Below are 20,198 nucleotides of genomic sequence, written 5' to 3' on the forward strand. Positions count from 1 at the left end.
GGAGGCAGCGTCGGCTCCCCTGTGAGGCGTGGATGCAAGGTAGTCGGCGCTGGGAGCGAGAGACGAGGAGAGGAGAGGAGGAGGCAGGTGCAGGCTGACAAAGCCCTCCCTCCCCTGTGCGATTTTTACAGAGGGTTGGGGGAGGCAGGAAAAGGGAAATGAGGGGATGCGGCGGGTGGGGGGGGAGGGGATGAAGGTTTAAAGCATTAAAAGAAAGAGAGAAACCCTTTCGTAATCCTATTTTTGGGGGTATGAGGCGTACGCCTTATAATCGAAGCGGAACTCGAAGCGAGGCGCACGCTTCACTCATGTGAAGTGTGCGCTTCGAACCCACAAACGCTTCATCTAGCGCTTCAGTATTTTTTTTTGCGCTTCGCCTCTAAGGCGTACGCCTCAAGTACTGAGGCGTACGCCTCTCACAACACTGCATGACTGTTTGATAACCGTAGAATCTATAATCCACAACAAATAGATTTAAAATCTCCAATTATGCAATTGCATCGGGCATATATATTGCCCAACTGGTAATGAGGACTTGATCTGCACTTGTGATTATGAACCAAACCAAAACCTATCCCCAACACCCAACTACATTCCAATAAAATATTCAGCACATTTTTTGGAAAAATTAATAGGTGTTTAACCTTGGTTTGACTATTTCAGGACTTGGATTTGGACTCAAACTGGATATGGTGTTAGTACACATCAACAGGAGTAGACTTCCAGTTTTGAGGTAAAAGGAAATAAGATGGAAGGAATCGGGGAAGAGTAGGCAAGAAGGAAACATCAACAGGAGAGGAATCCAGTTTTTAACGAAAAAGGCACTAAGATGGGAGGAAGGAATCGGGGAAAGAGTAGGCAAGAAGGAAAGAGGAGGAAGTGGTGAAGGAAAACAAGAGGAAAGACGATAAAGGACAAAAATTAGAAATAATGGAAACAGGAGAAGAGATAAAGGAGATAAAAAATGAAAAGAGGAATCAGATAGAAATGACAGAAGCAAATATAGTACGGAAGAACCAACGGAGGTTCCTCTTGAGCAGTTAGTGCATGTCACCTTGTGTTGGGATGGTGCAGGTTCAAAACCCAACATGTATATCCGGGGCAAGGTTTTGCCTAACCCCAGCTTGCCTTTCAAAAAAGACATATATATATATATATATATATATATATATATATATATATATAGTACGGAAAAGGAGGGAAATGAAATGCTGACCGCTCAAAGAAAAAAAAAATGGAAAATGACCGTACTATCTTATAAAAATAGCATATTTTTGCAAAATACTATAAATCTACCAAGAATCTTTACATATCCAAAATCACTAATTCTGAAAGTTTTAAGACTATTTTACTCTGGAAGATTTCTTGGAGAGGCAAGTTTGAGATTTAAAATTGGGAAAATAAAACATTCGGTAGATTCGTGATTGCTGACTATCAAAAAAAAGATTCGCCATTGCGCATCGTTTCTTTGGAGCTTAAGACAGGATTCTTTAAGAAAAAGAACGAAGGGAAAAATAAAGCACTTGGGTGGTTATCTTCTTTGTCATTGCTGAATAGATTGGCAACAAAGGGCCTGAAAAGAAGGATTTTAAAACATGAGATTTATCATGTGTAGCTTATATCTTGCGCAGTGGTTGCTCAATAGGTAAGCATCAACGCCGCTCCGAAAAACCCTAAATCCTGTTTTTGTCCATCTTTTAACAAACTAAATGATGATTAATCGATGAGAGAGAGATCTTGATCCAGACCTAGACAACCAACCAGATCAATTATTGATATGCATTAAACTGGGTATGTGAGAGAGAGACCACGCAGTTCTGATAGGTTTATGAGAGGGCAATGGTCTAACCAAATCAAATTCCCTATGAAACATTCCTCAAAAAATCTAATTTGTGCTGATTCTTCCTCCAACTAACAAAGTGACCTTGATGGAATTACCACACATGAAATTGAGCATAATTTGCAAAAAAATATCTAACTTGTGTCTCGAGAAGAGATATGGAACATGCTCACTATCGTTTGAGCTCTATTTAGGAGCCAGTGTTAGAGAAGAGATGAGTGGGGTAATGAGAGTGGATATGAAAATGGGAAATGAGACTGGGGTTGTCAGCAACATCCTTGTGACTATGTAGTTGAAAATAGCCCATCTTCACTCTCAACACTATTTTCATCTGTTCCCAACCATCTGTAAGGACAATTACACCCTCATTAAATACCATCTCTGGCTCCCAAATAGACCTTTGTGGCTCCCAAACAGCCCTTTGATTGAATAGTTACCTCAGCTCCTTGCTTTATAAAATCCTCAGTTCAAACAAATGAAGTGTTTCTTGTTTTTTGGGAAAGAAATAAGCCATCCTTATCTTGTGAGACCTGAATACCCAGAAAATAATGTAAGAGCCCGAGATCCTTTATAGCAAATCGATGACTCAAAGTGCAAAAGAAATTCTAAAGCATCACTATAGAGATCCCTATTAAGATAATACCATCTACATAGATCAAGAGATACCTAAGAATTAATGAGCGATGATAAATGAAGAGAGACGGGTCCAAGCAAGATACGGTGAAGCCAAACTCCAGCAAAATGGTGTTAAGGCACTAGAAGCAAGCCTGAAGAGCTTGTTTACAACCATATGTATCACATCTAATTTATAACTCAATTTTTAGAGTATTTTTTTTAACGCAAAGCCTTATTAATGGCATTGCTCTTGTAACTGCGAAATTTTGGAGATTTCAAATAAGTCATTCTACTTAATAAAATTAATTATCACTAGTTGTTATCAAATTATTTATTAATAATATTATGATATTTATTAAAGTATTGGATCTCAGATATATAGCGATTATACTTAATAAAGATAAACCTCCAAACTCATTCTGGATCGATCTCTACCTTGATGAAGGTAGATGGTACAACCTCGAATAATTTCAATTGTCTTTGGAAACAAAAGGTTTTTCAGGGTCTCCACTCACTTGTAGATTTTTTAAGAGGTCGAGACTATCAAATACGTCCTAGGTAATAGATCACCCAACTACTGCAGATAGTTCATGATGCATCCTATATCATTTCGCCTTAGCAAAGATTTCTTTCGATCACTGACCACCCGCTTTGGGTCTGCTCAATCAGGCACTCGAGTTAAAATACTTGACAATAATACACCCCTGGATGCTTAAACTATATACAATGTTTTGCTCTCCCATGTACCAGGATGGATCATACAGTTTGAGGATGAAAACATGCCTTTATAATATGAAACAATTAAGTATGTTACTTTCTATGGTTCAGTCTTACTTTTCTGTGGAATAGCTCTAGACCTAGCTATGGATGAACTGTTGCATCTAAGTTGCACAAGTAAACCTAAATTATGGCGTTTGAAAATGTTTTAATATTATGAGTTACTTGAAATTGGTATGTACCTACCAAGCTGTTATAAGTCTGACCCATTTTATGGGTCAGGTTATTACAGGTAAAGAATACGATGCAAAGCGAATGTGGGATGTTGTGGCGCTATCAATGAGCCAATCATTTTCCTTTTCTAGGTATTGAATTTAGATAAACTATACTACTCTATTTTAAAATGAATAAAGTTATCTGCTTTTAAATTAAGTATAATCGTTTTGAGTGAAATGTAACCCACCTGAGGTTTTGAACTCATGTTTGAAAGGGTTTCCACTGTTGATTTCAAGTTTTAAATTTTTACATATTTTTTCAAGGGTTGAAATCTTGGGGTGTTACAACTTCAACTGGACTAAGTACTATGGTTCTACCTAAATACAAGTGCAAGCATATATTAGCCCACTAGAACTAAGTTTGAGAAAGAGACCTCAAAAAATGAGAACTCTATATCAAGAAAACAAAAAGAGTATGAAAATTATGAAATCAAGAATACTACAAACATCATATCAAACCATTAACTAATCAAATAAATTTTATAAATTTTAAAATCATCATTGATTTTAAGTTAAATTAAAATATTCATAATAGGTCATGTTCATAACCAATAAGCTAATCTCAAAGTCCAGTGCCAAAAACCACATAGTATTCCAAAACAAAATTATGTCAGTCCAGTCGTCTAAGTCTGAGTAGAACTATCCAATCAAGCCTCCTCACTTAAAATGTTAAAATTGTATAGAGTGTTAACAATGTCCCCAAGTATAGTAAAATCACACAAATAGTGCACAAACTAAGACTTCATCAAATAATTTCAATAACATGAATAAAACATGCATTAATTGAAACTATATTCAATTGTAACAATTAACACATGCACATCTAAAGAATAACATTTCCTTAAGCAAGTTAACAATTCACACATTTATATTACCTTTTATGCATGAATATTTAATCAATCCATGAGCTTACCAGAATAATTATGCATCTCTTTAAATGGATGTGTATCTTTTATCTTTTTTATTATATTTTTTTTTCTTAGATGATGCATGCAATGCTCTGTACAATTCAAAATTGTTTTGATATCATAATTATTTATGTGTATTGCACAGTCCTAACTAGAGAAGAAGGCAATGGCCTATGGTGTATATTCAAACAATTTATGACTTATTAACCTGGCTTTCCATGACTTCTCAAGTCCTGAGGTTGAACGATCTAATATCAAGAGAGACTCATATCCTCTAACCTGATATATCATAATTTATGACTAAATGGTTCCTTTTATTACAAATTTGAAACACAACATTCTCAAACTTATTTTTTTCTTTTGTTCCACTACATTAGTTTTAAGGGGCAAATCATGTTTGGTTCTCATCTTGATTTTTTTTTCATTAGAGTTCTCTCTACGCCCTTTGTTATAAAACCTTTTATTTTTGTTATTTTATTGGGCATAAAAGGCAACTTGTTGAGATCTATAACATTCTTGAAGCTTATTCCTAGACTCATGTCTTTGCAAGAGAGTCAACATGTTCTTATTTGAAGGAACAGATTGCTAAAGCATAGTGGTGTCAAAGGATTCATATCCTTACCCAAGGCCTTCAAGCATCTAGAACACTTTTGCCTTGCCATTGATAGGTTTTCGGATAGCAAAAAGTTTATCACACAAACTTTTGAATTTACTTATTTAATTTGAGAGTGAATCATTACTTTCCTTTATAGATGTTTTTCGTTGCATTAAGTGAAATTCTCTCCCATGAGAGTCCTGAGTGAAAGCATCAACAAGGTAATGTCCACATTTCCTTCGATGTCTCCATACAAGTCTAAGAACTCTCAGAGAGGGTTCCTGTGATCCATCACTTGAGTAGGCGAACAGATCTACACCATGCAAGATATGCAAGATTTTGAACTTCTTCAGCAGCAATGTTGCTATCCCCAGTTGGTTTGATGAGGACTTGAGGCATGGGGGTGTCTCCATTAATAAATCATTGACTTTCAACAAGAGCGAGGACTCGAGTCTTCAACAACAAGTAATTCAACTCAAGTGTCACGTTAAGGGTCGCCAAAAATGAGAACAAAGGTGTGGTAGTGGTGTTGGATGATGAAGCCATAACAACAACAAATAATGAGTGACTGGAAATCACTTTACTCTGAGCTTGGCTTTGATACCATAAAGAAAACAAAAAGAAGGGAAGACAAAGAACAAGAGCAATTACGTGGTTCGGTCAGATGGTGACTTACATCCACGGGGTAAAACTCACGTTTCTCTCTTATCATTTAACCTGGCTAGGAACAACTATTTATATATCTTTGGCCAAGAATGAAAGGTGACAAAAAAGACAATATAGAAAAAGATAAAACTCATCACCACCGTATGGATACTTTCCATATCACTCTTGACACCTTGGTTACCTTTAGATTCTGATTCTGAAAAGTTGGAAATTGTCTTAGCTGTTTGCTTCCTTTCCTGGTTACATTTATCAGTGATAGATTTTGGATTTGAAAAATTAAAATTTGTCTTGGCAACTTGATTCTTTCTCTTTCTACTCTTATGACAGATTTTGGAATTGATAAATTGGAAACTGCTTTAGCAGTTGGATTCCTTCCCTGGTTACTCTTATTAGTGTCAGATTCTGGATTTGGTACAGTTGTTACAGAATGAACAAAACCAATATTTTGTCTCATGTTTTTTTGTTCATTTTGTTCACTCCTAGATAAGCCATCAAACATAAGTTCATGGCTCACAAAGAAAAGGTACAACATTCTCTTACTACCATCTACAACAACATACAAATTTTATGTACTTTTTTAAAATGAGTTGGCTCAAGCTCAGAGCTCATCTGACTTGGATTGATGGTCAACTTAAGTCATGATGGGCTGGAATCAATTCAACCTAAGCCATTATCTCAGCCCCATCCTACAGTTATGAACAAAATAAGCTTGCAATAATTTTTCTAACCATTGAATATTCACCTAATGATAATTTTACTTGAAATAAATAATTACATTTTTTTGGACATGAGATGAATGACATAGTTAGACTGGAAGTTGGACTATCTTAACATGAGCTCAGTCGTTGAACTTTCCAAGGCAAGCAAAAACACTAATTTACAGTATCTAAACTGCCATGATTCACCTCGTTAATGGAAGTGTCTCTTGAGATTGGAGTGGCTATTCCAACAGTCATGTTCCAAGAGAAGTGTCTCTTGAGATTGAAAGCCATTTCAACAGACACATTTCAAGAGAAGAGCCGCTTGAGGGATGAAGGGATTTCTCCCAGGGGTTGTATCCCAAAGCTTGAACTCTCTTCATAGTCTATAAATGCAAGTGAAACAGTGTATGAAAGGAGAACACATGATACACAATAATTCATAGCATTCAGAAAGGAAGAGAGTTGAGAGTTCAGACTCCCTGGCGATTTTAAGCGTAACTGTGAGGCCTTCATCCCACTGAAATTTTAGCCCCGTGCAAGGTAGCTTTCCTACAGTGGTATCAGAGAGAGGTTCGACAGAACCCCTATCGGTGATCGTGTGTGCCAGTCGAAATCGCCTGCATCTCTACAAAATAAAAAAACCAAAACAAAGTGCAAAATCAAACATGAAATTAGCAAAAAGAAAAAAGGTCAGTCTTTATTTTTGTTCTGTTTTGAGCAAATTGGTGAACCAGGGTTCCCTATTGTGGAAACTAAAAAAAAATGGGTTACCTCTGTTTACACTTGCTCGAACCGATGTGGGTGGTAGGCTGAGAAGAAGCGTTGCACAACAGGCTCTTTGCTGAAAACGGCGGTAGTTAGTTTTGTCAAGGGCTCAAACCGCTGGCCACCCGTGGAGAAAATCCATCGCCAGAAAGGGTGAAGGGGACAAATCACAAAAATTTGGGAATTTTAGAAACACCCCAGAAAAAAAAATTTAAGGGTTTTCTGGGCATCACCGAAACTGGTCGTGCTACCAGACCGCCCCATTCGATTGACGGTGGCCATTTAAGGAAAAGAGGGGAAAACGATAGTCGACATGTTAGGGGTTGAACGACCCCTTCACTGAGATCTTTTCATTTGTTCGACCTATGAGTTTCCGAAAATCACCTTTGGTCACCCAGTATTTTTGAAGCCCTTAAAACCCTCGTCAACGGAGGTCTTCAGACAGGCGGCCGTTGGTCACCCAGTTTGTTGTGGCATCTTGCCGCCAACTAAAAGTCGGGTTTAGTGTGGCTAGACAGACTAGAGGAAGACGTCGGAGGCGAGCGTCGTGAGTTGCCGCCTGACCGACACCTTGGTCCATCTGCAACGGCGAACAAAACAAAACAACAACAAAAAAAAGAGGTGGAAGAAGAAAGGGGAAAGGTAGAGACTTACCTGCGCGTCACCAGACGGGTCAAAGGCAGCTACCGGAGGAACCCCTATCGTAGATTCCAATGCCGCTCCGGCGGGCAGCGGTGGACTCCCTCTGCTTCCTCAAAAAAAAATTTGTTTTAACAAAAGGGAACCCTAATCGGGTTCCCCTTCGTTTATAAGGTTTAAATTAAAAAAAAATTGTTTAAGTCTATACATTTAGGTTAATTCCATTTAGGACCCCCTAAAAATTCTGCTTAGAGGGTTTATTTTCTAAAAATTCCATAAAGAGGCATAGTTTTCAATTTTTTCAAAAATAAGTCTCTGCTTATTATTTTTTGCAGAAACAAGCTTTTGTTTTTTCAGAAAGGTGCTTCTTCTTTTCTAATAAACTCAATTTTTTTTAGAAAGTGCCTTATTTTATTGAATTATTGCAAAACAAGGCATCTGATCTTTTCTAATATTACAGAAAGAGGGTCAAAACTTTCTAATTAACTCAGAAAGTTGCATAAATAGGTTTCTGTGTTTTTTTTTACACAGAACCCCTCTTAAATTTTTCTGAAATTGCAGAAAAGCAGTTATGAGTTTCAGAAAACCACATGTTACTTATCTTTGTTAAAAAGTGCTTAAATTTAGCAATTTATATGGGTTTCTTGCATACTTAAAGATTGCATGATAAACTAGTTTAAAAAGCTTAAAACTAGTTTTAGTTACAAATATTAGTTGAAATATATTTTATTAATTCTTATATTTGTTCATAATTAGGAAAACAACAAATCAAATAGTCATGGCTGAGTTGTCCAAAATCGAAAAACTCGATGGGACGAATTTTAGAATATGGAGAAGAAAAATGGAATATCTATTGGCACATGAAAAGACCCTATAGGTATTGAACAATGCAAAATTTTCATTAATTGATAAATCAAATGAAGAAGAGAAGAAAGCTTACAACAAGTTTTTTGAAGACGGTCAACTTGCTCGAGCAACTCTTATAATATTTATGCAAGATGATCTCATTCGAGTATTTGAAGATTTTGACACTGCAAAGAGGATGATGGAAGAAGTCAAGAAAAAATATGATATGACTTCAGAAACCCATATTCAACTTCTTCTAAAGCAGTACAACTCTTATAGGATAAAAGAGTCAGATAACGTAGTCGATCATGTCAATCAAATGCTGGTAATGGATAAGAACTTAGCCATAGCAGGAAATGATATTCTTGAGCGCATGCAAATTTCTATTATATTAAATAGTCTTCCTCCAACATGGAAGATGGTATCGATTGCCATGAGGTTAAACCAGAAAAGCTTTACTCTAACAGAGCTCCCTCTTCAATTAGCTCTTGAGCAAGAGCACATGTCAAAAGACAAAAAGGGAGAAGTTATGAATACTCAAGAATCCTTTCCAGCAAATTCTCACAAGTTCAAGCCTGAAGACACATTCGTCAAGAAATTTAAGAAGAATAAATTCAACAAGAAGCGTCTAGTGCAAACCATGAGCTCCAAGACTGCAATCAGGGGAGCATATTTCTTTTGTGAAAAAGTTGGGCATTTCAAGAATAATTGCCCAAATAGAACCAAGAAAGAGACTCCAGGGAAGCAAGTAAACGGAGAACAAGAATTAGTATGCACTGTATCTGAATCATTGATCGCAGATAGTGATCTTCCAGGGTAGTGGATAGATTCAGGGGCGACGTGACATATATCTAAGACAAAAGAAGGACTTGTGAAAATGAAGGAGTTGAAGCCTAGAGAGCATAAGGTGTATATGGGAAATAACACCTATAGTGATGTGGTTAGGATAGGGACCTATAGGCTTCAGGTAGAAGGGACCAGTCTCCTACTAACAAATGTACTTTATATACCTTCCATGAGAAAGAATCTTTTAGCAGTGGGAGACTTTGTTAAAAAGAGTTTTGAAATCCGCTTTCGGGGTGACAAGGTCACTATTGGGAAAGATGGAAAAGTGAATCTCAGGGGTCTCTATGATGCTAACCGTGGTCTTTTTCGTCTTAATGTAACTCCTTCTACAAGTAATGCAATGAATATTTCTGGTTATATTGATTGTGCATTTAATGTAGATACATATTTATGGCATTTAAGGTTAGGGTATGTAAATATCAACAAAATGAAAAGAATAATTTGCATGAGTTTATTACCTTCCCTTAAAAATATAGAATTTGAAAAGTGTGAACCATGCATATCAGGAAAAATGACAAGAAAACTTTTTCCTAAGTGAAGTAGGTCATGTGATTTGTTAGTTCTGGTACACACAGATATTTGTGGGCCTTTAACCATAGAAACACATGAAAGAAAATCATATTTAATCATATTTATAGATTATTACTCTAAGTATGGATACATATACCTAATTTTTAAGAAATCAGAAGCTCTAAAAAAGTTTAAGGCATACAAACATGAAGTTGAAAGATTATTAGGAAGAAAAATTCAAGTTATCAGATCAGATAGAGGAGGTGAATATAACTCTGATGAGTTTAAGACCTTATGTACTGGTAATAATATAACTCATCATACAACGATGTCTTATACGCCACAACAGAATGGTATAGCAGAACGAAGGAATAGAACCTTAATGGATATGACAAGATTCATGTTGGCCCATGCAAATCTTCTCAAGAAATTTTAGGGAGAAGCAATTTGCACTGTCATGTATATCCTGAATAAGGTTCCTTCTAAAGCTGTGGAGCTTACTCTCCATGAATTATGGACTGGTAGGAAGCCAGCCTTGAGTCATTTATGAAAGTGGGGGTCACCTGCTCATGTGTTAATTCCTAGTTAAATGAGAGACAAGTTAGATAGTAAAACTATCAAATACATCCTCATGGGATACCCAAAGGGATCAAAGAGATATTGTCTATATAATCCTGAAAAATGATTTATAGAGAGTAGAGAGGTAGAATTCTTGGAAACTCAAGAAAACGTTTTTGATTCTGAAGATGATGATATTTTTCTAGATATCATAAATGATCCTGGGATACCCATTCAAGATCTAGAGCATAACGATCCAATTGTAAATAATGAACAAACTTCACAACCAATAACTGTACAAAAAAGAACAAGAACTCCTCCATCATATTTGAATGATTATTATATATTCTCGGGTGAGGAATTATGTTATTCCATGAATTTGGATGAAACTCTTGATAACTTGAGTTTTGAAGATATGATTGCTTCTAATGAGTATGAACTCTAGATGAAAACAATGAAAGATGAGTTGGACTCCATAGAAAAGAATGAAGTTTGGGAACTAGCTACCTTGCCTAATGGATATAGAGCAATTGATAGTAAATGGGTTCTCAAGAAAAAACTTAAGGCAGATGGATCTATTAATAGATTCAAGACCAGATTAGTAGCAAAAGGCTATACTCAACGAGAAGGAATTGATTATGAAGAAACTTGCTCTCTTGTAACCAAACTAGCATCTATTCGTATTATTTTGGCATTAATAGCTTATTTTGATCTTGACCTATATCAAATGGATATGAAAACGACCTTCTTAAATGGTGAATTAAATGATACTATTTTCATGCAGCAACCAGAAGGTTTTAAAATTAATGGTCGAGAAGATAAGGTATTCAAGCTAAACAAATCTTTTTATGAACTTAAGCAGTCACCAAGACAGTGGCATTTGACCTTTCATAATGCTATAACCAAATTGGGTTATGAGGCAAATAGTCTGGATCACTGTGTATATGTCAAGCAAAGTGGGAGTAAGTTTCCTGTGTTATCCCTATATGTTGATGATATATTAATTGCAGGGAATGACATAAACATGATAAGTTTGACTAAATTAAGGTTAAGTTCTCGATCTGAAATGAAGGATATGGGTGAAGCTTCATATATCCTTGGAATTAAAATCTATAGAGATAGAAAATTGAGATTACTATGTCTGAGTCAAGGAAGATATTTTGACCACATTCTAAAAAAATTTAGAATGGAAAGTACCAAGGCAAAAGGTACTCTTGTAGTAAAAGGCCAAAAACTAAATAAGAATGATTATCCAAAAGATGGACAAGAAAAGTTGAATGTTTCCTATGCTCAGGCAATTGGAAGCCTGATATATGCAATGCTTTGTACTAGACCTGACTTAAGCTTTGTTGTAAGTCTAGTAAGTAGATATTAAAGTGACCCTAGGCTCTCTCATCGGGAAGCAGTGAAGAGAATTTTTTGATATCTAAAAGGAACTAAGGAACTTAAGCTATGCTATCAATTAGATAGTTTAAAGCTTGTAGGATACTCAGATGCTGACTTTGCTGGTGATAGGGATGAAGCAAAGTCCACATCTGGTTATGTATTTATGTTAGGAGATGGGGCAATTGCATGGTCTTGCAAAAAACAAAGGTGTGTGGCACAACATACCCAGGAAGCTGAGTATATAGCTTGTAACATGGCGGCCACATTTGGTGTATGGATAAATCATTTCTTAAATGAGTTGAAATTGGATATTCCAAAAGATCTAGTTCAACTATATTGTGATAATAAAGCTGCTATAAGACTAATACAAACAGAAGCAGATAGCTCTAAAAGTAAGCATATTGAAGCTAAGTATCAATATATTCATAATATGCTTATGAAAAAGGAAATAACAGTGGACTATATTCCTTCAAGTGACATGGTAGCAGATCCGCTAACCAAGACAGTCACTGAGGATGTTTTCACTAGACATGTAAGTCAGATGGGACTCAGATATGTCTAAGTGATAAATGAGTAAAGATTACTCAGAAAGTATGTATGCAAGGTTCCGATTGAGAACAAGCATATAAACACAGAGGTGAGTAAAGATTACTCAGAAAGTGTGTATGCAAGGTTCCAGTTGAGAACAAGTATATAAACACAAGAAGTCTCTTATGGCCAAGTGAAAGATGTAAGGTCATATGGCCATAAGTGATTGTTGGAGTGACTATTTGTGATCATCGCAAAATTTTTCCTCTCGTAATATTCTCTCTTTTCCTTCTCTTTTCCTTTTCTAACCTCTATTTTTCTCCTTTTTGAAGGGAAAAAAATAAAAGAAAGAAAAAAAAGAGAGAAGAGAAAAGAAAGAAAGAGAGAGAGAAGAGGAACTCTTTTGCGCGGTCTCACTTGACCTTAATTTGAAAAGATTTAAAAGATTACTCACCTCCGTTTTTGAAATATTGCGGGAAAAATGGGAGACGGGATTCGCTCGTCGGTACGAGGTTCGACCGTTCCTGGCGCCTTTACTAGGGGTAATCGAACCAAGGATCGAATCTATGCCTTTTGCTTTGCCTATAATCTAAGAATTTATTCTAACTCTAAATGCACAAAGAATCATGCTTGTGCAATGCAAGGATGTCTGCTCTTTTGAAAAGAATGTTTTGGAATTTTCCAAGTATTCTGAGATGAACTTTGATAGAGGAGTGAAGAAAAGATTTAATCTAACTTAGAATTTGAGATAGATCAGAGGAGTTCTAAGTTTTTGAAGTAAATCAGGATTGAAAGAATAAATGAGAAAGAATGACTTGAAGCTTTGAAATGAAAGGAAATGAAGTTTCAAAGTCAAAAATGAATTTTGAATTTGAATTTGAATTTAGGAAAGAAAATTGATACTTGAGATGGAATTGAATTTGGATTTTTGGAATGGATCTGAGATAATCAAATGGTATTTAAGAATAGAAATGGATTTAGGGAGTTTTGGATGAGATCAGAAAATAGAATTGGATTTTAAATCTAGAATTGGGAATGGAATTGGATCTAAAGATGGATTTAAAATCTGAGATCCGATATAGAATTGGGTTCTGGATCCTAAGATGGATTTTGGATCTAAAGTCTGAGATCCAAAGTGGATTTTTGATTCTAGATCCCAAGATGGATTTGGATCTGAAGTCTGAGATCCCATGTAGAGTTGGACTCTGGATCCTAGAATGGAATTGGATCTGAGGTCTAAGATCCAAAGTGAAATTGAAGTCTAAATCCTAAAGGGGAATTTGGATCTGAAATCTGAGATCCAAAAATGGAATTGGACTCTGGATCCTGAAAGGGAATTGGATCTGAAGTCTGAGATCCAATATGAGTATTGAATCCTGGATCCTAAAGAGGAATTGGATCTGAAGTCTGAGATCCAATATGAGTGTTGAATCCTGGACCCTAAAATGGATTTGGAGTTAAATTCAGAAGATGAATCACAAACTTCCAAATTTAATTTGAACTTGGAAAATGAATTTTAGAAATTGAATCTTTGAATATACAAATGAATTTCAAAGTCAAATTAGACCTTGAATTTGAAGTTTAGAAGATGAATCAAGAATCTCAAAGTTAAATTGAACTTGGAGATTGGATCGGAGTTTTGAATGAATTTGGAATTTCAGAGTCAAATTTGATTTTTGAAATCTGATTTGAATATGAATATAAAATAAATTTGAAATCTCAAAGTTAAATTGGACTTTGAGATTGAACATAGAATTTTGAAAAATGAAAGGATGAATCGAATTTGATAAGGATTGAAGATAGATTGAGGAAGATATTTACATTTACTTGGAGTTTTTGAAAAATGAATTTTTGAAAGCATGATGTAATTCTATCCTAAATGATGAATGAGTTTGAATAATTTGAAATTGGATTTTGAAAGGCTATTCCATTCTTTAAATGAATTAAAACAAGATTGAAGATATAATACATCCTTGACTATGGTCATTGAATGTATTATATAATAATCTATGTTTAAACTCCGATGAAGAATGAAACATGTTTGGTGCTTTTATAGAATTTAAAATGAAATTAACTCTCAATATACCCTGACTATGGTCATTGGTATATATTTTGAATTAATTTTAGGTTAAATTCTGATAAAAGAAAGAAATATTTAAGGAAAATATGATGAATTTCGAAAATGGATCCAGTGTTATTTCGTAAAAAAAAAAATCCTAAGTTTTGTCCACACCCTGACTATGGCCATTGATATGGATCATCAACTTAGAATTAATTTACCTCTTACGAAACAGTGCACGTGCCATTCGTGTTCCCATTTGTGGAATTTTGAAAATTAAAAGCATGAAAACAAGTCATTCATGACATTGACTATGCTCATTTATTCTATCTAGTGCTGGAAATGTAAGGTTTGCATTAATATCTAGCTGTTCACCAGAATGAAATTGAGATTCACATTCTTAATCTAAGAAGGAAAATAGCCTAATTTCTGCAAAATGCAAGTTAATACAGAGTAAAGGATGCATATAACAAAGAGGTTTATAATCTTGAATCTATGAGGCAAATGCTAGAAGATGAAGTGTATATACGTAGGAAGAAATGAATATACATTATGCTAGTGAAAACCCCTATATGGGAAGAACATATTCACAAAATAGAAAGTCATGGATATCTACCTAAACATATGTACATGTTTTAGTGAAGGATTATCCACACATTGCCTAAACGTAATCTTCATATAAAATGATTTTCAGTGAAAGATGGACTGTCTATCACTTTGCAAAGCAATGAGTAGTGATTGTGTTTGAGATGGGAGTGAGGATGACCTTATACCTACTGCTGTAAGCACAATACCTACTGCTGTAAGCATGGTGATGTTGCTGCAAATAATATTGTAGCAGGATGCTGGGCATTGGTGGTGTACAGGGAATCACAACAGTGTTTACCATTGTTGTGAGCATACATGAGGTGTTGAGAATGGGTGACATAGATGGAGTGTGCTAAAGATATAAGGGGTTGTGATATATGGCAGTGGGAAATGTGTTACAAGATCCCCATGACAGCACTGAACTAGTTGGGGGTTTTGCACCATGGTGCTGTAACGTTACATGGAAGCTGCTAGTTGGTTGACAAGTGTAGGTGACAGGAGGATCACAACAGGTTTAAACACTGCTAAAGGCGCAAAAAAAAAAAAAATGGGAGCCACATCAGTGTTGGCATGGCTATGGATACATGAAAATCACAACAGTATTGTTGCAGATACCCTGAAAGAACAGCCCCAACAGGGCTGGGCGCTGTTGCATGAAATGCAGGTAAAGTGCTAATAGAGGCACTCAGCAAGAGGTGTATGTTGATGGTAGTGAAGGCAAAAAATGGTGGAAATGCACAGGGGTGCTGTATACATGATACAGTGGTTAGTGCCTCTGCTAATGCCACTAGGGAAATCACAACAGTGCCTAAGTATTGCTGCATGCTTGCAGAAAATTACAATAGATGTTGTACAAGTGGAAATTGCAGTAGCAAAGATGTATGGTGGAGTATGTGGGAGACTGCAGTAGTGTAAAGCATGGCTACGGATATATGAAGGGCTATAACAGTGCTTGACACTGTTATAGATGGGTAAACAGCACAAAAAACTGTGAAAGCTTGAGACGTTCCAGTTTGCTATATTAAAAAAAAACCCAATTTACAAATAGTACACACAATACAGTTTGCTGTTGAGGCAATGAGAATATGCACAATATAGTTTCCTATGCTCATTTGACACACGTAACGTGCCCTTATGATAATGTGCCTATATTTATAAACAACACTATCATTATTTACTGAACATACTTACAATATCAAAATTTCGGACAATACATAACCCGAGAAAAATTTACCTAGTTAGCCCCTTTCTTAGACCACGTGTATTCATCTTGACCAAATGAAATCAAGCTGTATCTTGATGGGTAATGTACATGGCGAGACAATGTAACTGGGAATTAACATGGCAGGTGGAGAAAACATAAGAAGAAGAGATTGATAAATTACCTTCATATTTTTTTTTGGCTTATCGCAAATTTTTTTTTTTGGCTATCAGCACCTCCCTGCAAAATATATGACAGGTGAATATTTAAACTTCAAATACTTAGTGTCACATACAAAAGATAAAAGGGAATGTGAAATTCAGGGGCAGATTCATTGCAGCATAGCTGCTGGGGAAATCTGCATATCCAAATTGAGTTGCATCAATCGATAGTAATAACTCTGAAACTGATCCTGAAGACAGAGGCAAGTATGCAGAAGATAAGCACGATACTCAGGTGCAAGGTATATACAACATAAGGCAATATGCAGGAAGTGTAAAAATGCAGGGGAGGCAAAAGTGAATATTGTAGCAGGTGATAATGATACGGATACTGCTGTAAGTAGCCTGCAACAACCCTGCAGTGCAAATATTGCATTATGAGATGCTGTTCTTGACTAAGGACCCTGATGTGTTACATGCTAACCAACATGACATGTAGGTGAGGTGAATTTAATGAGGGTGCTGGTATAATATATTGAATAGTATAATTGACAGGGAAGTTATGTGTATACAAGTTGCTGAATCACTACCTGCCCCTTTCCCTTCCCAATGTGAACAAACTAGAAAAGCAAAGGGGGGGGGGGGGGAGATATACAGGAGCAACACAGGATAAAAGGTGGTACTGCCTGCCAGGATCCTTGTCATAACCCTTTTCTGGTGCGAACAAAAAACTTTCTTCAATGTCTTCACCAACAGGACCCCCCATGCACAAGCACGTTCATGATAATACAAAATGGTACTGGGAACTTTAAGCATTTCCTGTAATAACAGATAGGGATGTACAAGAAAAAAATGTATCTTCTATAGGCAACAATATCCATCAATGGGGCCTCCCCACTCTTTAAAAAAAATATATGGACATCTTTAACGACAAAATCTGAAGAAGCCAACCAATCAACCCCCGTGGGAATTGTAGTGTAAGCATTTCAGGACTAAATTTCCCCAGGGCAGCCCATTGCAAACCCAGCAAGGATCACATAGATAATAAACATCATAAAAATAATTAATACCATAAACGAGAGGTCTCTGTGGCAGGGGGTTATGATGGTTGAATGGATGCTGGTGGCTACTTTAATGAAGGCTTACTTCATTTATATACAGACTTCTTTTGAACGTTGCCAAGCAATTTTTATCTTGACTCACGATGATTTTCAGGAAGCACCAACTAAGCAAAATCAAGGCCATTCTCTTTTTTTTTTTACAGCAGAATATGCATACTGCAAAAGTACCTCTTCATCCGAAGTTGCTGAATTGAACACTCGTTTTGAGTGTAATGTACTACAAAAAAAAATCCTGATAGTTGTTCTTTGCTCCTCCAAGTCTTAGTAATAACGATCATCCAACAGGAGCACTAGTATTATTTTTCTATCAATGATAAAACTCCTTGCATGACTCCTTGGAACTAGAATATGATACTGCTAATAGGAGTTCTAATGGGCAATACAAAGGATACAGAAAAATCGGCTTTAAGGAGATTTTCTCTTCTTTTTTTTTTAGCAATAAGGAGCTTCTGAATGGTGTTACACGGTATCTAGGTGCCTACCATTTTAAAGGCCAGCAGCAATATGTATCGGATGGTAGGCCATTCCAAAAAAAAAAAAAAAATGAACGAGCTGCAGGAAAATGAATGAAAGAGAGATAACATGCTGAATGGACGCAGGTTTGCCGTAATGGAAGATACAAATTAATGGAAACAAGATACAATGATCAAAATATATACAGATTGGCTGAATGTCCAAAATCAACTATAGTGCATTTATAACGGGAAAATCACAATTTAAATTAAGAAATTGGGATTGGAAAGAAAGCATAAACCGAAAGGTATGAATCAGGAAAAAGAATGAAGAAAATAAAACAGAGACAAATAGTGGAAGAAGAGTGAATCAGATGGAGTGATTTCAAATAGAAATGAACAACGATAAGCCTAAACATAACATCTGATGAAGCTCAAGTGTAAAAAAAATGTAACAAATAGAAACGAATAATAAAAGGAAAAAAAGAAGTTAAAAGTTTAAGCAAATTGAAGAAAGCCAAAATTACAGCAGAGGGAAGAAGATGTTGGAATCTGAAGATTCCCCTCATATCGCACGAAGGCAGATCAATGTTGCCATAGGCAACACGATGTTACCTGTGGTGCTTTTAAATGGGGCAACAAATCGGAAGACTAATGAAATCAGAAACAACGGAAAAGCAAGAATGGGGGGAAGAGGAAGAACGAATAAATAATAAAAAAACAACAACAAAGAGTGGACATTATTGCCGAACGAAATTAAAATCAAAGGAAAATAAGTGAAAGAAAGAGTCGTTACTTACCGTATTTGTTGATCGAAGCAAGAACTTTGAAGGAGAGATGAAGAAATGGTCTGCTCGTGGGGCTCTCGTGGTTTGATCATTCAGAAGCCGACTGCTTTCAGTCGATCAAAAGAGGAGCGTAGATGAGACTGGCTTTGCTGCAAGGTCGATCCTCCTTTGGTGATGCCCAGAAAAAAAAAGGGGAAGAAGACGGAGCCAGAAATAGGGGTGAAGAGGCAATCACAACGGAAGCGAGAAGAGGGAAGGGTGAAGACGGATCCCTTGAGGAGAGACCTGCGTGGTCTTTTTAAAGGGAAGGAAGGAAGGATCGAGAGGGTCGTTTGTTGAAGATGAGCGGCTGAAGGAGGAGGGTGCCGTTAGGCATCGATGGCGAAGGATGGTCGCACATGGAGGTTTTCGCCATCGAGCATTTGGGCGAGAGAGGGAGATGAAGGAATGGAGAGAGGGCGGCTGAGGGGGTCGATTAGGGTTTAAAAACTTTTTTTGGTTTTTTCAAAAAGAGGCTCCCTTAACAAGAATTTTCAAAAAAATGGTATAAGAATGAATTTTTTAGCAAAATCGACTTTAAAAAAGTTTAAACTCATTCACTTTTCTTTGAAATTTTCCATTTTTTTGTTTTTTTTGTTTTATTTTCTATTTTTTGTATAAAAATCCTAAGATTTACGAGAAATAAAGATTTTAAACTGATTTTTTTGTATTTTTTGCGAAAATATTTACAAAAGAGAGTTTTCTGAGAATTCGGGTTTTTATTTTTGAAATTTTTCTCAAAGAGGGGGATCGGATCCAATTTGGATCAAAATTGGGTCAGAGCTAAGACTTTGGGTCCGAATTCTAACGAATCCAAGGGATGAATGAAATTTTTGGTTAAAAATTTACCCGATTATTCAGAGGGCGGAGGTCAGGGGCAAAAAGGTCATTTTTGGATTTTTTGGAAAATTTGGGGTGTTCACACTATTCCAACAGTCACGTTCCAAGAGAAGTGTCTCTTGAGATTGAAAGTCATTTCAACAGACACATTTCAAGAAAAGAGTCTCTTGAGGGATGAAGGGATTTCTCCCAGGGGTTGTGTCCCAAAGCTTGAACTCTCTTCATAGTCTATCAATGCAAGTGAAATAGTGTATGGAAGGAGAACACATGATACACAACAATTCATAGCATTCAAAAAGGAAGAGAGTTGAGAGTTCAGACTCTCTGGTGATTTCGAGCGTAACTGCGAGGCCTTCATCCCGCTGAAATTTGACCCCGTGCAAGGTAGCTTCCCTACATGGCTCACAAAGAAAAGGTACAACATTCTCTTACTACCATCTACAACAACATACAAATTTTATGCACTTTTTTAAAACGAGTTGGCTCAAGCTCAGCCCACCTAACTTGAATTAATGGTCAACCTAAGCCATGATAGGCTGAAATCAATTCAACCT

Source organism: Nuphar pumila, chromosome 5, assembly GCF_984573655.1.
Source record: "Nuphar pumila chromosome 5, dmNupPumi1.hap1.1, whole genome shotgun sequence".
Classification (NCBI taxonomy): domain Eukaryota; kingdom Viridiplantae; phylum Streptophyta; class Magnoliopsida; order Nymphaeales; family Nymphaeaceae; genus Nuphar; species Nuphar pumila.